The following is a 12,768-nucleotide window of genomic DNA, read 5'->3' on the forward strand; positions in this document are numbered from 1 at the left end:
TCGGGTGTTTATTGCCAGCAATGCAAACCTGACTACAACAGTGAGATACCATATGTTAAAAAGAAAAAGAAAAGAAAGGGAATGGGAGGGGAGGGGAGGGGAGAGAAGAAGAGGGAGAGGAGAGAACAAGAGAGGGAGCAGAGCCATACCCAAGGCATCACAGCTTTGTTCCAGATCTGAAATGCATCTTTCTTTGTTCTCTCTCTTCCGGAACATATGGTCTCCAGGAGTGTGTGGTTGCCTACCCTTCTCAACTGCAGCTTCTAGCAAAAGACTCTGGGCCTGTGTTTTTAAAATATTTTATTTTTATTTATTTATTTGACAGAGAGAAAGAGAGAGAGACAGAAGGAATGGGGGCGCCAGGGCCTCAGCCTCTGCAAACACACTCCAGATGCATGCGCCCCCTTGTGCATCTGGCTAACGTGGGTCCTGGGGAATTGAACCTGCACGTACATTGATACAATTCATAGGACCAGTTATGAACACCTGGCCCAAGGACCACTGGCAAGTACCCAAGATAGGATCACAGTGTTGGGGACATGTGTAACTCAGGAAAGGACAGTCAGATGCTGCTGGGAGCTGGAAACGCATGGCTAGAGATAATAACACCTTCTGTGTTCAGAATCCAGGCCACATTAGCTACTTCCTGCTGACACAAAACACCTATCAAAAAGCAACTTAGGGAGGAAAGGGTTTTTTTTTTAATTTTATTCTTTATTGGCAACTTCCACAATTATAGACAATAAACCATGGTAATTCCCTCCTTCCCCCCATTTTCCCCTTTGAACCTCCACTCTCCATCACATCCCCTCCCCATCTCAATCAGTCTCTTTTATTTTGATGTCATGATCTTTTCCTCCTCTTATGATGGTCTTGTGTAGGTAGTGTCAGGCACTATGAGGTCATGGATATCCAAGCCATTTTGTGTCTGGGGGGAGCACGTTGTAAGGAGTCCTACCCTTCCTTTGGCTCTTACATTCTTTCTGCCACCTATTCCGTAATGGACCCTAAGCCTGGGAAGGTGTGATAGAGATATTTCAGGGCTGAGCACTCCTCTGTCACTTCTTCCCAGCACCATGATGCCTTCTGAGTCATCCCAAGGTCACTGCCATCTGAAAAGAGAAGATTCTCTAACCCAAAAGTGAGAGTAGCATTAATATAAGGGTATGAACATTAAGAGAAGTGCTTACTGGGCAGTTTGGTGAGCATAATACATGCATTTAGCCAGACAGCAGTAGACATTATAACTCTAGGGCTCATGACTACCCCTGTTTTAAGTTTTCAGTATCAGGGATGTATTCCCTCCCATGGAGCGGGCCTCCAGGCCAATTTGAGAGCAATTGGTTTCCCCCATAACAGACATGCCACTATTGCACCCGTTGGCTCATTTGGCCTGGCTGGCCAAATATAAGGCTTGCAGTGTCCACTGCTGTTTATCTTCACTGGTGATTTCTCTTTCTCCCATTGAACTGCATGCAGAATGGATTCTTCCAGCTTTCTGTCAGCTGGTCTACATGGAGGAGGTTTTCAGCTCAGCCCCAGCAGGATTTCTCAGTGGCCTTGCATCTAAGTATGTGGAGTCTTCAGCAATAGGAAAGGGTTGACTTTGACTCACAGTTTGAGGGTCCATCACGGCAACAGGAGCACGAGGCAGCTGGTCACATGACATTCGCAGTCAGGAAGCAGAGAACGACGTGAAGCTGGCTTTCTTCTTCCTTCCTATCCTGTTCAGTCCAGGACCCCCGCCCATGGATGGTGCCACCCGCATTCAGAGCGTGCCTTCCCTTCTTAGCTAAGCATTTCTAGAAACACCCTCCCAGTCACACCCAGCAGTAGATCCCCCTACATGGTTCCAAATCTGGTCAAGCTGACAATGAGGATGTGGTGACTGACTGACAAGGCTTCCTGGGCCTGTGGCAAACACAGGAGATACTGATGTGAGACCTCAAAAGTTGCAGAAGCGCTCCTCCTCCAGACACAAAATGACCTGGATTTCCATGACCTCACAGTGCCTGACTCTACCTACACAAGACCATCATAAGAGGAGGAGAAGTCCATGACATCAAAATAAAAGAGAGACTGACTGAGAGGGGGAGGGGGTATGATGGAGAGTGGAGTTTCAAAGGGGAAAGTGGGGGGTGGAGGGAGGGAATTACCATGGGATATTGTTTACAATCATGGAAGTTGTTAATTATAAAAAATAAATAAAAATAAAAGTTTTAAAAAGTTGCAGAAGTCAGGTGTGGTGGCGCACGCCTTTAATCCCAGCACTAGGGAGGCAGAAGTAGCAGGATCGCCATGAGTTCGAGGCCACCCTGGGACTCCATAGTGAACTCCAGGTCAGCCTTGGCTAGAGTGAGACCCTGCCTCAAAAAAAAAAAAAAAAAAAGTTGCAAAAGACCAAAAAAAGCAAGACAATGTGGGAATATGTGTGGAGATGGCCGTTTCTAAGCCCCTGTGTCTACGCCTACTATAAGAAAACCCTCCTTCAAACCAAAGAGCCTGTAGAAGGCATTCATTAAATAGCATTTAAGGGCTGGAGAGATTGCTTAGTGGTTAAGCGCTTGCCTGTGAAGCCTAAGGACCCCGGTTCGAGGCTCGGTTCCCCAGGTCCCACGTTAGCCAGATGCACAAGGGGGCGCACGCGTCTGGAGTTCGTTTGCAGAGGCTGGAAGCCCTGGCACGCCCATTCTCTGTCTCTCTCCCTCCATCTGTCTTTCTCTCTATGTCTGTCGCTCTCAAATAAATAAAAAAATGAACAAAAAAAAAAGTCAGCTTTCTATCCTCTCCCCCTCTCTCTGCTCCTTTATCTCTCACAAATAAATAAATAAAAATATTTTTAAAAATTTTAAAAAAGAAAATAAAAAATAAAATAAATAGCATTTAAATGAATACCGTAACTAAAGCAGTATTAACAATCATTTATTTTTGAATTATCATTGCCAAGACATTTTTATAATAGTAACTTAAGTGAAATGCCCAGGAGGAAAAAATATATTTAGATAGATAGATAGATAGATAGATACATACATACATACATACATATACATATATGGCTTTTATGGTCACTATGACTAAACTACCCATGAGAAAACCTAAAGGAAGGAATTATTTATTTTGTCTCATCACTTAAAGATGTTCAGTCCATGGTTACACTCACCCCTCGTGCTTAGCAGGACATCATAATGGTGGGACTACGTGCAAGAGGCAATTCTTGGGCTGGAGAGATGCCTCAGGACCTAAGAGCACTCCCTGCTCAAGTATGAAGGGCTGAGGGGGCCCGAAACCCCCCAGATTAGAATCTTCAGATGCCAGGTGACAGCATGTGCCTATAGCCGCCATCCCGCAAAGTGGAGCAGAGGCCGGGGAATCGCCTGGGCTCACAAAAAGCGTCAAGCTGCGGTATCAAAATGAGGCTCTGGGGCTGCAAAGATTGCTTAGTGGTTAGGGTGCTTGCCTGCAAAGCTTAAGGACCAGAGTTTGATTTCCCAGTGCTCGCATAAAGCAGAGGACAAGGTGGTCCATGCATCTGCAGTTCATTTACAGTTCATTATACAGGGCTGGAGGCCCGGGTATGCCCATTGTCTGTCTCCTTTCTCTCTCTCTCTCTCTCTCGATCTCTCTCTCTCTCTCTCTTTCTCCTTGTTGCAAATAAATAGATATTTGTTTTTAAAAAGAGAGAGAGAGAGGGACTCGAGAGATGGCTTAGCGTTTAAGGCATTTGCCTGCAAGCCAAAGGATCCAGGTTCGATTCCCCAGGACCCACATAAGCCAAAGCACAAGGGGGCGCATGCATCTGCAGTTCATTTGCAATGGCTGGAGGCCCTGGCAATCCCATTCTCTCTCTCCCTCTCCCTATCTCTGTCTCTTTCTCTCTCTCAAACAAATAAATGAAATGTATTTTAAAAAATTATCCAGGTTTGGTGGTGCACGCCTTTAATCCCAGCACTCAGGAGGCAGAGGTAGGAGGATCTCTGTGAGTTCGAGGCCACCCTGAGACTCCATCGTGAATTCCAGGTCAGCCTGGGCTAGAGTGAGAACCTACCTCAAAAAAATGCAAAAAGAGAGAGAGAGAGACTGGCTCAAAATAAGAATGGGCTGCATGCATGGGGGCTGGAGAGATGGCTTAGCAGTTAAGAGCTTGCCTGTGACGCCTAAGGACCCTGGTTCGAGGCTCGATTCCCCAGGACCCATGTTAGCCAGATGCACAAGGGGACGCACGCGTCTGGAGTTCGTTTGCAGTGGCTGGAGGCCCTAGCGTGCCCAGTTCTGTCTCTCTCTCCCTCTTTCTCTCTGTTGCTCTCAAATAAATAAACAAAAACAAAATTTTTAAAGAATGGGCTGCATAGTGGTTCACACCTAAAATCCCAGCACTCTGGACCCTGAGGTAGGAGGGGCACCATGTGCTCGAGGCTAGCCTGGACTACAGAGCGAGTTTCAGGTCATCTGGAATCAGACCCTGTCTCCCAAAAATAAAAATAAATGGGCAGAAGAGCAATGGCACAGAATGCCCGACGTTTGTCAGCTCTTCACGCTGCCATGCGCCAGAAACACAGCCAGGGGAAGAGCCCAGCACACTTCTAGTCAGAATTCTGCTCAGATCTAGTTCTGCTGAGAGAAGTCACTTTGCACAACACGCCTTACCTCTGTCTGCAATGATTACCTGAGAAGGAGAAAGGAGACTCTCAATTTTAGTGACATGTTAGCCAACGAGCTAATCCTCTTGACAGACACAGAAAAGGATTCATCACCGGAAGCTGCAGGAAGTCCTTGGATAAAAATACAAGCCATCGGGCTGGAGAGATGGCTTAGTGGTTAAGGGCGCTTGCCTGCAAAGCCTAAGGACCCAGGTTCTACTCTCCAGATCCCACGTAAGCCAGGGGCACAAAGGCGAGGCAGGCACAAGGTAGCATGTGCCCACTAGGTGGCGCAAGCATCTGGAGTTCGATTCAGTGGCTGAGGCCCTGACATGCCAATTCTCTCTCTCTCTCTCTCTCTCTCTCTCTCTCTGTCTCTCTCTCCCTCTCCCTCCCTCTCTCTCCGTCAAAAATAAAAGGGGGGCGCTGGAGAGATGGCTTAGCAGTTAAGGCATATGCCTGCAAAGCCAAAGGATCCCAGTTCGATTCCCCAGGACCTACATAAGTCAGATGCACCAGGTGGTGCATGTGTCTGGAGTTCGTTTGCAGTGGCTGGAGGCCCTGGTGTGCCCATTCTCTCTCTGTCTATCTGTCTCTTTCTCAAATACATAAAATATATTTTTTTTAAAGTAGAAAAATAACAACCTAAAAATAAAAAAAAGAAATGGACTTGGGAGGCAGAGGTAGGAGGATTGCTGTGAGTTTGAGGCCACATTGAGAGTACATAGTGAATTCCAGGTCAGCCTGAGCTAGAGTGAGACCCTACCTGGAAAAAAACAAGAAAAAGAAATGGTCTCATAGGCTGGAGAGGTGGCTTAGCGGTTAAGCGCTTGCCTGTGAAGCCTAAGGATCCCAGTTCGAGGCTCGATTCCCCAGGACCCATGTTAGCCAGATGCACCAGAGGGCACATGTGTCTGGAGTTCGTTTGCAGTGGCTGGAGGCCCTGGCACGCCCATTCTCTCCCTCTCTCTCTCTCTCTCTCTCTCTCCATCTGCCTCTTTCTCTCTCTGTCACTCTCAAATAAATAAATAAAAATGAACAAAAAGTTAAAAAAAAAAAACCAGAAAAAGAAATGGTCCTTGAGCCTACAGGAGAAGATGCTGATTCATCCTTTTGTCTCTCCTAACGACCAGGACACAGTGTGCCTATGCGCTACCTGCCCACCGACCCTCGGTAGCTGTCTCAGCTATCATCCCTAAGTACTTGAATTCAAGCAGACCTTGTTCTCATCTGTTTCTCGTTCATTTTAGAGGGAGGGTCTCACTCTACCCCAGGCTGATCTGGAACTCTCTCTACAGACACGTGTGCCACTGCGTGTCTGCCCTTACATGGGGGCTGGGCAGCCTGAACTCTGCCCTCGGGCTTAGAGTGCAAGCACTTTCAACCATGAAGCCATCATCCCAGGCCACAGTTGCTACCCTTAATCTCTTACTATTTTTAAATTGAACTTGGGCTGGAGAGATGGCTTAGTGGTTAAGCCACTTCCTGTGAAGCCCAAGGACCCAGGTTCGACTCCCTAGGGCCCACGTAAGCCAGAGGCACAAGGTGGCGCATGCATCCGGAGGTCGTTTGCAGCGGTTGGAGGCCCTGGTGCGCGCGTTCTCACTCTGGGTCTCTCTATGTGTCCCTTTACCTCTCTCGCAAATACATAAATAAGTAAATTTTATATTAAGCCCTATCATAGGTATTATGTATGACATTACATGTAGGAGTTAGTTCTCTTTGGGAATTCAGGCTTTCATTGGGCATCTTGGAGCATCTCTATAATAGAGGGAGGGAACAACTTCACTGCAATTCAAGATAGTGGCTCTCAGAGTATAGGAAGCATGTCAGTAGCATCAGATTTACTAAACCGGAGGGCATTTGGAGAAGCTTCCAGAAGCTTCTGTTTCCTACTGAAGAATGAGAACCACCCCATTATGGAAATCCTGGAGGCAAAACCTGATGGTGAATAACAGCTAGAAGTTATTACCCAAGAGTACTGAGCTCAAAAGGACCGGAGGGCTGGAGAGATGGTTTCGCACGTAAGGCGCTTGCCTGTGAAGCCTAAGAACTCATATTCAAATCTCCAGGTCCCACGTAAGCCAGACGCACAGTGATGCACGCACCCGAGGGTTCACGTGCGCTCAAGGGGGCGCACGTGTCTGGAGTTTGAGTGCAGTGGCTGGATGCCCTGGCACGCCAGGTTAGTCTCTCTTGCACAAGCGTGCTCTCTTACATTAAAAAAAAAAAAAATTGGCCAGTCTACTCAGCTTGTCTAAAAGAAGAAAAAGGACTGGAACCAAGTCTGGCTCTGACTTAAAAAAAAAAAGAAAAGAAAAGAAAAAAGAAAAAGAAAAAGAAAAGAAAAGAATTTCACAAGCAAGAAAAAGAGGGGTCAGCAAGCCATGAAACAAGCCAGCCATCTTGGGATGCTCAGGCCAACAAACCATGATCACATTGCTCTTCCAACCCGTGACAATGACCACAGCACCTCCCCAGTTTCTGAGCAGGCTGTGATCCGAGACATACTGATACCCAAGTGAAAAGCTGAAATAAAAAGTTTTCTTTCCGTTCTAAGACAAAGGTAAAAATAAAATATGTAGCCGGGCGTGGTGGCGCACGCCTTTAATCCCAGCACTCGGGAGGCAGAGGTAGGAGGATTGCCATGAGTTCAAGGCCACCCTGAGATGACAGAGTTAATTCCAGGTCAGCCTGGACCAGAGTGAGACCCTACCTCAAAAAAAACAAAAACAAAAAAAATAATAATAATAAATAAAATAAAATATGTGAGAGCATTACTCTTCCTCCTGTGAAATATTCATTTCTCCCTGTTCTCCCCACAGTCCGCTTGTCTCTCTGGGTAGAGGTATTTTCGTGAAGGGATGAGGGAAAGAGAGATGGATTTCACCTGATTCAGGAAAACAAGTGACATGAAAAGAAGAAAAAAAAAAAACTTGTAAGATAAATGAATCTAGAAGTTACTGTTTGCACTGCATTTGTGTGATGGATTCTTCTCATTTTTGAAAGAATTTATAAGAGTTCCTTAAAGATGGCTTTCCCCCAAGGTGTTTCGTATCTGATTTGATTTATTTCGAATATCACCCGCTGCCTCCTGTTGCCTTCAAGCCTGATCTCCTGGGAATGACTATAGTTCAGTCCTGCTTCCCCTCTTCCCCTGGGTCACACAGAGCCATTCGTCCGTCATAATCTCCCTCCCTCCCTCCCTCCCTCTCTCTCTTCCCCCCCCCCCCTCACACACACACACACACACACACACACACACACACACACACACATTTTTCTTCAGATTCATTGGGATATAACTGATCAAACATATGCACATCAAGGAATGATGTTTTGTTACATATACACATTGTTAAAGAATCACCACAATCAGGGCTGGAGAAGATGGCTTTGCGCTTAACGAACTTGCCTGCAAAGCCAAAGGACCCATGTTCGACTCCCCAGGACCCATGTAAGCCAGATACACAAGGAGGCACATGCATCTGGAGTTGGTTTGCAGTGGCTAGAGGCCCTGGCATGCTCACTCTCTCTCTCTCTCTCTCTCTCTCTCTCTCATAAATAAACAAATAAAATATTTAAAAAAGAATCACCACAACTAAGCTATCTAACATATCCACCACCCCAGAGATTTAAGGTCTTAGAAAATATGTGCACAGTAATTCTAACTGCAGTCACTTTTGGAATCTTACATCTCCACAACTTATTCAGCTTGTAGAACTGACACTTGGTGCCATTTGACCAACATCTCCCCATCCATCCCGTCCCCACGAAGCACACTCTCTGCCTCTAGGAATTTGAATATTTTCTTTTTACTTGTTTAAGAGAGAGAGGGGCAGATATATATAGGGAGAGAATGGGCATGCCAGGGCCTCCGGCCACTGCAAATGAACTCCAGACACATGCGCCCCCTTGTGCATCTGGCTAACGTGGGTCCTGGGGAATTGAACCTGGGTCTTTAGGCTTCGCAGGCAAGCACCTTAACCGCTAAGCCATCCTTCCAGCCCAAGTTTGACTATTTTAGATGCCACATAAGGTGAGGTCACACAGTATTTATCTTCCTGCGTCTGACTTAGTTCGCCCAGCCTAATGTTGTCCGGGCTCATCCACAAGGTCACAGATGAGATTTACTTCTTTTTAAGGCTGAGTGTCATTCCCTCGGGCATATATATGCCACATTTTCTTGATTCAGTCATCAGTCGCTAGACATTCTAGGGTGTTTCCGTATCTTGATGTCCCTCTGTCTTGCCCCCTTTCTCTCCCGTTTCCATGGATACCTGGCCCTCCCTTGACATCCAAGCGGCATCTTCCCATCCTCTGGGCTCTGCTCGGTACACTGAAACTGACTCTACTCAGCCCTTTGCAGAGCGTCCCATATGTTTCCAGGGTGAGCCCTAAACTCACATACTCTATCCCATGACTGATCATCTGAATCTGTGTGTCCCCTGCACCAGCCACTCCCTCAGAGAAGTCATTCCCATCTGCTCTCCCACAGCAGCAGTAACGGTGAAGTCGAGAATTCTTGGCCAAAACAGATCCGTCGCTGAGAGAGTGTGGAAAGCTGCTCCTCCCAGCCTCAGCCTTCAGGTGGAAGGGTCATTCTTGTCCTCTGGACACGACGCAGAGCGATCCAGCTACCAGATAATCCAGCCGGGTGTGTGACCTGCATAGACTCAGAAAGTGAAAAAAAAAAAATCCAATTTTTGTCACTCAGCTGTCTCTACTGAACTGTGTGAGCCCAGGGTCTTGGTTCCCCCTCCGTGGCCAGAGCTTGGGTCAAAGGATCTCTACAGTCCATTCATAATGGGAATTCTTGTGAGGATCAGCTAAGAGGCTTAACTGACCAGGGCAGCGGATGTATAATCTGAAGAGTCTGGTTAATCCTTGCCCTGTTCTGGGAAGATAGTCCTCTGATCCTTATATTTTCTAGTACAAATGGCAGGAGGCATCTCTGTCTTATTTATAGCTCTAAATAAATTGGTATGAGCATCAACCCAAACATATTTATTTTATTTCCCAAGAAACATACCCCCCCCCCAGAAAATGTCAAGGAAATGAACTTTGAAAAATGCATGCCTGAATGCAGCATAAAATATTGCAGGGACGGCTGGGCCTGGTTTCCATTTTCTTTGAGATTATTCTACAGCCTTCTATTAAAAAGTCAAGGCAGTGCTTTGAGAGCTGGAAAATGGCCACGAGTTAAGAAAATCCCCCATGCCTCCTTGACTTGGCTTTTACGTTCAGCATTTTGCCTTGAATGGCCAGCCTCAAGTAACTTAGATACTCAAATTTGGATAAATGGCACTTTGCAGAGTAAATCTACCGTGAAACATTAAGGGCTGAGCCATCCTCCAAGGGGCTCGACAACTGCATCTGGCACTTCTCGGGAAGGGTCTCGTAGCCTAGCTTCCAGAGACTTCTTCTCATACCTTCACCTTGTCCAAATTGTCCACAGTTGAAGCAAAACCTCTTGCCGTGGCCCCGGTACCAAACTAGAAATCATGTTGGGCCAGGGACCTGGGCTGCAGAACAGATCATTATTAAAATTGTACCTCAGGGCTGGAGAAATAGCCTAATGGTAAAGGCATTTGTCTGCGAAGCCTAAGGACCCCAGTTCAATTCCTCAGGACCCACGTAAGCGTCGCATGAGTCTGGAGTTCGTTTGCAGTGGCTGGAAGCCCTGGCATGCCCATTCTCTCTTTTGCCTCTTCCCCCTGCCCCCATCTCTTTCTCTCAAATAAATAAATAAAATAAAGGCATGAGCCACCACTCCTGCCTTTAAAAAAAAAAAAAAAAACCAACTGTACATCAGCCAGGCTTGTTGACACACACCTTTAATCCCAACACCCAGGAGGCAGAGATAGAAGGATGGTCATGAGTTTGAGGCCACCCTCAGATGACATAGTGAATTCCAGGTCAGCCTGGATTAGAATGAGACTCTACCTCAAAAACCCAAAAATGTAAAATAAAAATAAAATTGTGGGGCTGGAGAGATGGCTTAGTGGTTGAGGCACTTGCCTGCAAAGCCAAAGGACCCAGGTTTGACTCTCCAGGACCCACGTAAGCCAGATTCACAAGGGGGCACATGCGTCTGGAGTTCGTTTGCAGTGGCTGGAGGCTCTGGCGTGCCCATTCTCTCTCTCTCTCTCTACACACACACACACACACACACACACACACACACACACGTATATGTAGAGAGAGAGAGAGAGCAAATAAATAAATAAATGGTAGTTGGATCGCTCTGAGTCATGTCCAGAGGCCAAGAATGACCCTTCCACTTGAAGGCTGAGGCCAGGAGAAGCAAATAAATAAATAAAAATTTTTAAAAATAAAATTGTACCTCGAAGCCAGTTAATTGAGTTAACCGGAGAGCAGATACCCAGACAGATATATCTACAGACCCTGTGAAGCAAGTTCTATCTCAGCTCCATGCCAACGTAAGAAAGGAGAGCGCTGGATTGCTTAAGCAGGGAAGAGCAGGGGAAGGGAAAGAAGGGGAGGGGAGGAGAGGGGAGAGGGAAGGGAAGGGAAGGGAAGGGAAGGGAAGGGAAGGGAAGGGAAGGGAAGGGAAGGGAAGGGAAGGGAAGGGAAGGGAAGGGAAGGGAAGGGAAGGGAAGGGAAGGGAAGGGAAGGGAAGGGAAGGGAAGGGAAGGGAAGGGAAGGGAAGGGAAGGGAAGGGAAGGGAAGGGAAGGGAAGGGAAGGGAAGGGAAGGGAAGGGAAGGGTAGACTAGAATAAAGATAGATTTGTGGGGCTGAAGAGCTGGCTTAGCGGTTAAGCGCTTGCCTGTGAAGCCTAAGGACCCCGGTTCAAGGCTCGGTTCCCCAGGTCCCACGTTAGCCAGATGCACAAGGGGGCGCACGGAGTTCGTTTGCAGTGGCTGGAAGCCCTGGCGCGCCCATTCTCTCTCTCTCCCTCTATCTGTCTTTCTCTCTGTGTCTGTCACTCTCAAATAAATAAATAAATAATGAACAAAAAATATTATAAATAAATAAATAAATAAATAAATAAAAAGATAGATTTGTGGTACTGGGGTTTGAACCTAGAGACTCGTGTATGCTGGCCAGTGCCCTAACAAAGCTGCAAAACCCCATCTTTCCTTTCAATTTCTTTATTTTGAAACAAGAGTCTCAACTAAGTTGCCCAGGAGGGCCTTGAACTCGCTCTGCAGCCCAGACTGGCCTGCAATCCTTCTGTCTCAGCCTGCTGAAATTGAATATCTAGGATAACAGACTGGAGATGTGTGTGTGTGTGTAGGTGTGTGTGTTTTGATAGACTAGGGTATGGGTGTTAACCCTAACCTTTCAAACCTACCCGTATCACTTTTCTAAAAATATTCTTTATTTATTTATTTATTTATTTGAGAGAAAGAGGCAGAGAGAAGGAAAATGGGTGCACCAGGGCCTCCAGCCACTGCAGATGAGCTCAAGACGCGTGCACCCCCTTGTGCATCTGGCTTAACTGGGCCCTGGGGGATCGAACCGAGGTCCTTTGGCTTTGGCAGGCAAACGCCTTAACCGCTAAGCCATCTCTCCAGCCCCCTGCCTGCATCACTTTTGATGCCAAAGAAAGCCTTGATCCTCAGCGTGAGACCATTTATCTCTACAGGTCACTTTGTGAGAAAGGTGAGCTGAGCTGGTTGATAGAAGTCTTTTCCTCGATATCACCTTGGAAGATTTTCTAAGCCTAAAGACACCCATTGTAAAAAAAAAAAAAAAAAATTAAAATTAAAAAATAGGCATCTCCTAAAAAGCAAAGCACCTGCTGATTTTTCTTAGCCTAGAAAATTATTAGTTCACAAGGTGAATCTCCCGTGAATAAACTGGAACACGAATGGGGAAATAAATCATTTGACTGTTGACATTTTTTCTCTGTGACAGTCATCTTGTTGCAAAAGGCCATTATTTTTTGTGCTAATGGAAGTGTCTTGCTAGGTAAGACTTATACGTTATCTAAAATGTTTAGAAAGCTCCGTCTTTTCGGAGCATTTTTCTCTCTTTAGCTAATAATTTTCTGCAGGCAGCCTGCAAGCTAGGCTGTGGGGCGCCATGCCTGCCTTTTAAAAGTACGGCTTTGAAAGCACTTGAGGTCACCTTTAAAATGACCTAGGCGTGATCTTGGCCTCT

The sequence above is a fragment of the Jaculus jaculus genome, chromosome 21 (assembly GCF_020740685.1).
Source record: "Jaculus jaculus isolate mJacJac1 chromosome 21, mJacJac1.mat.Y.cur, whole genome shotgun sequence".
In the NCBI taxonomy this organism is placed as follows: Eukaryota; Metazoa; Chordata; class Mammalia; order Rodentia; family Dipodidae; genus Jaculus; species Jaculus jaculus.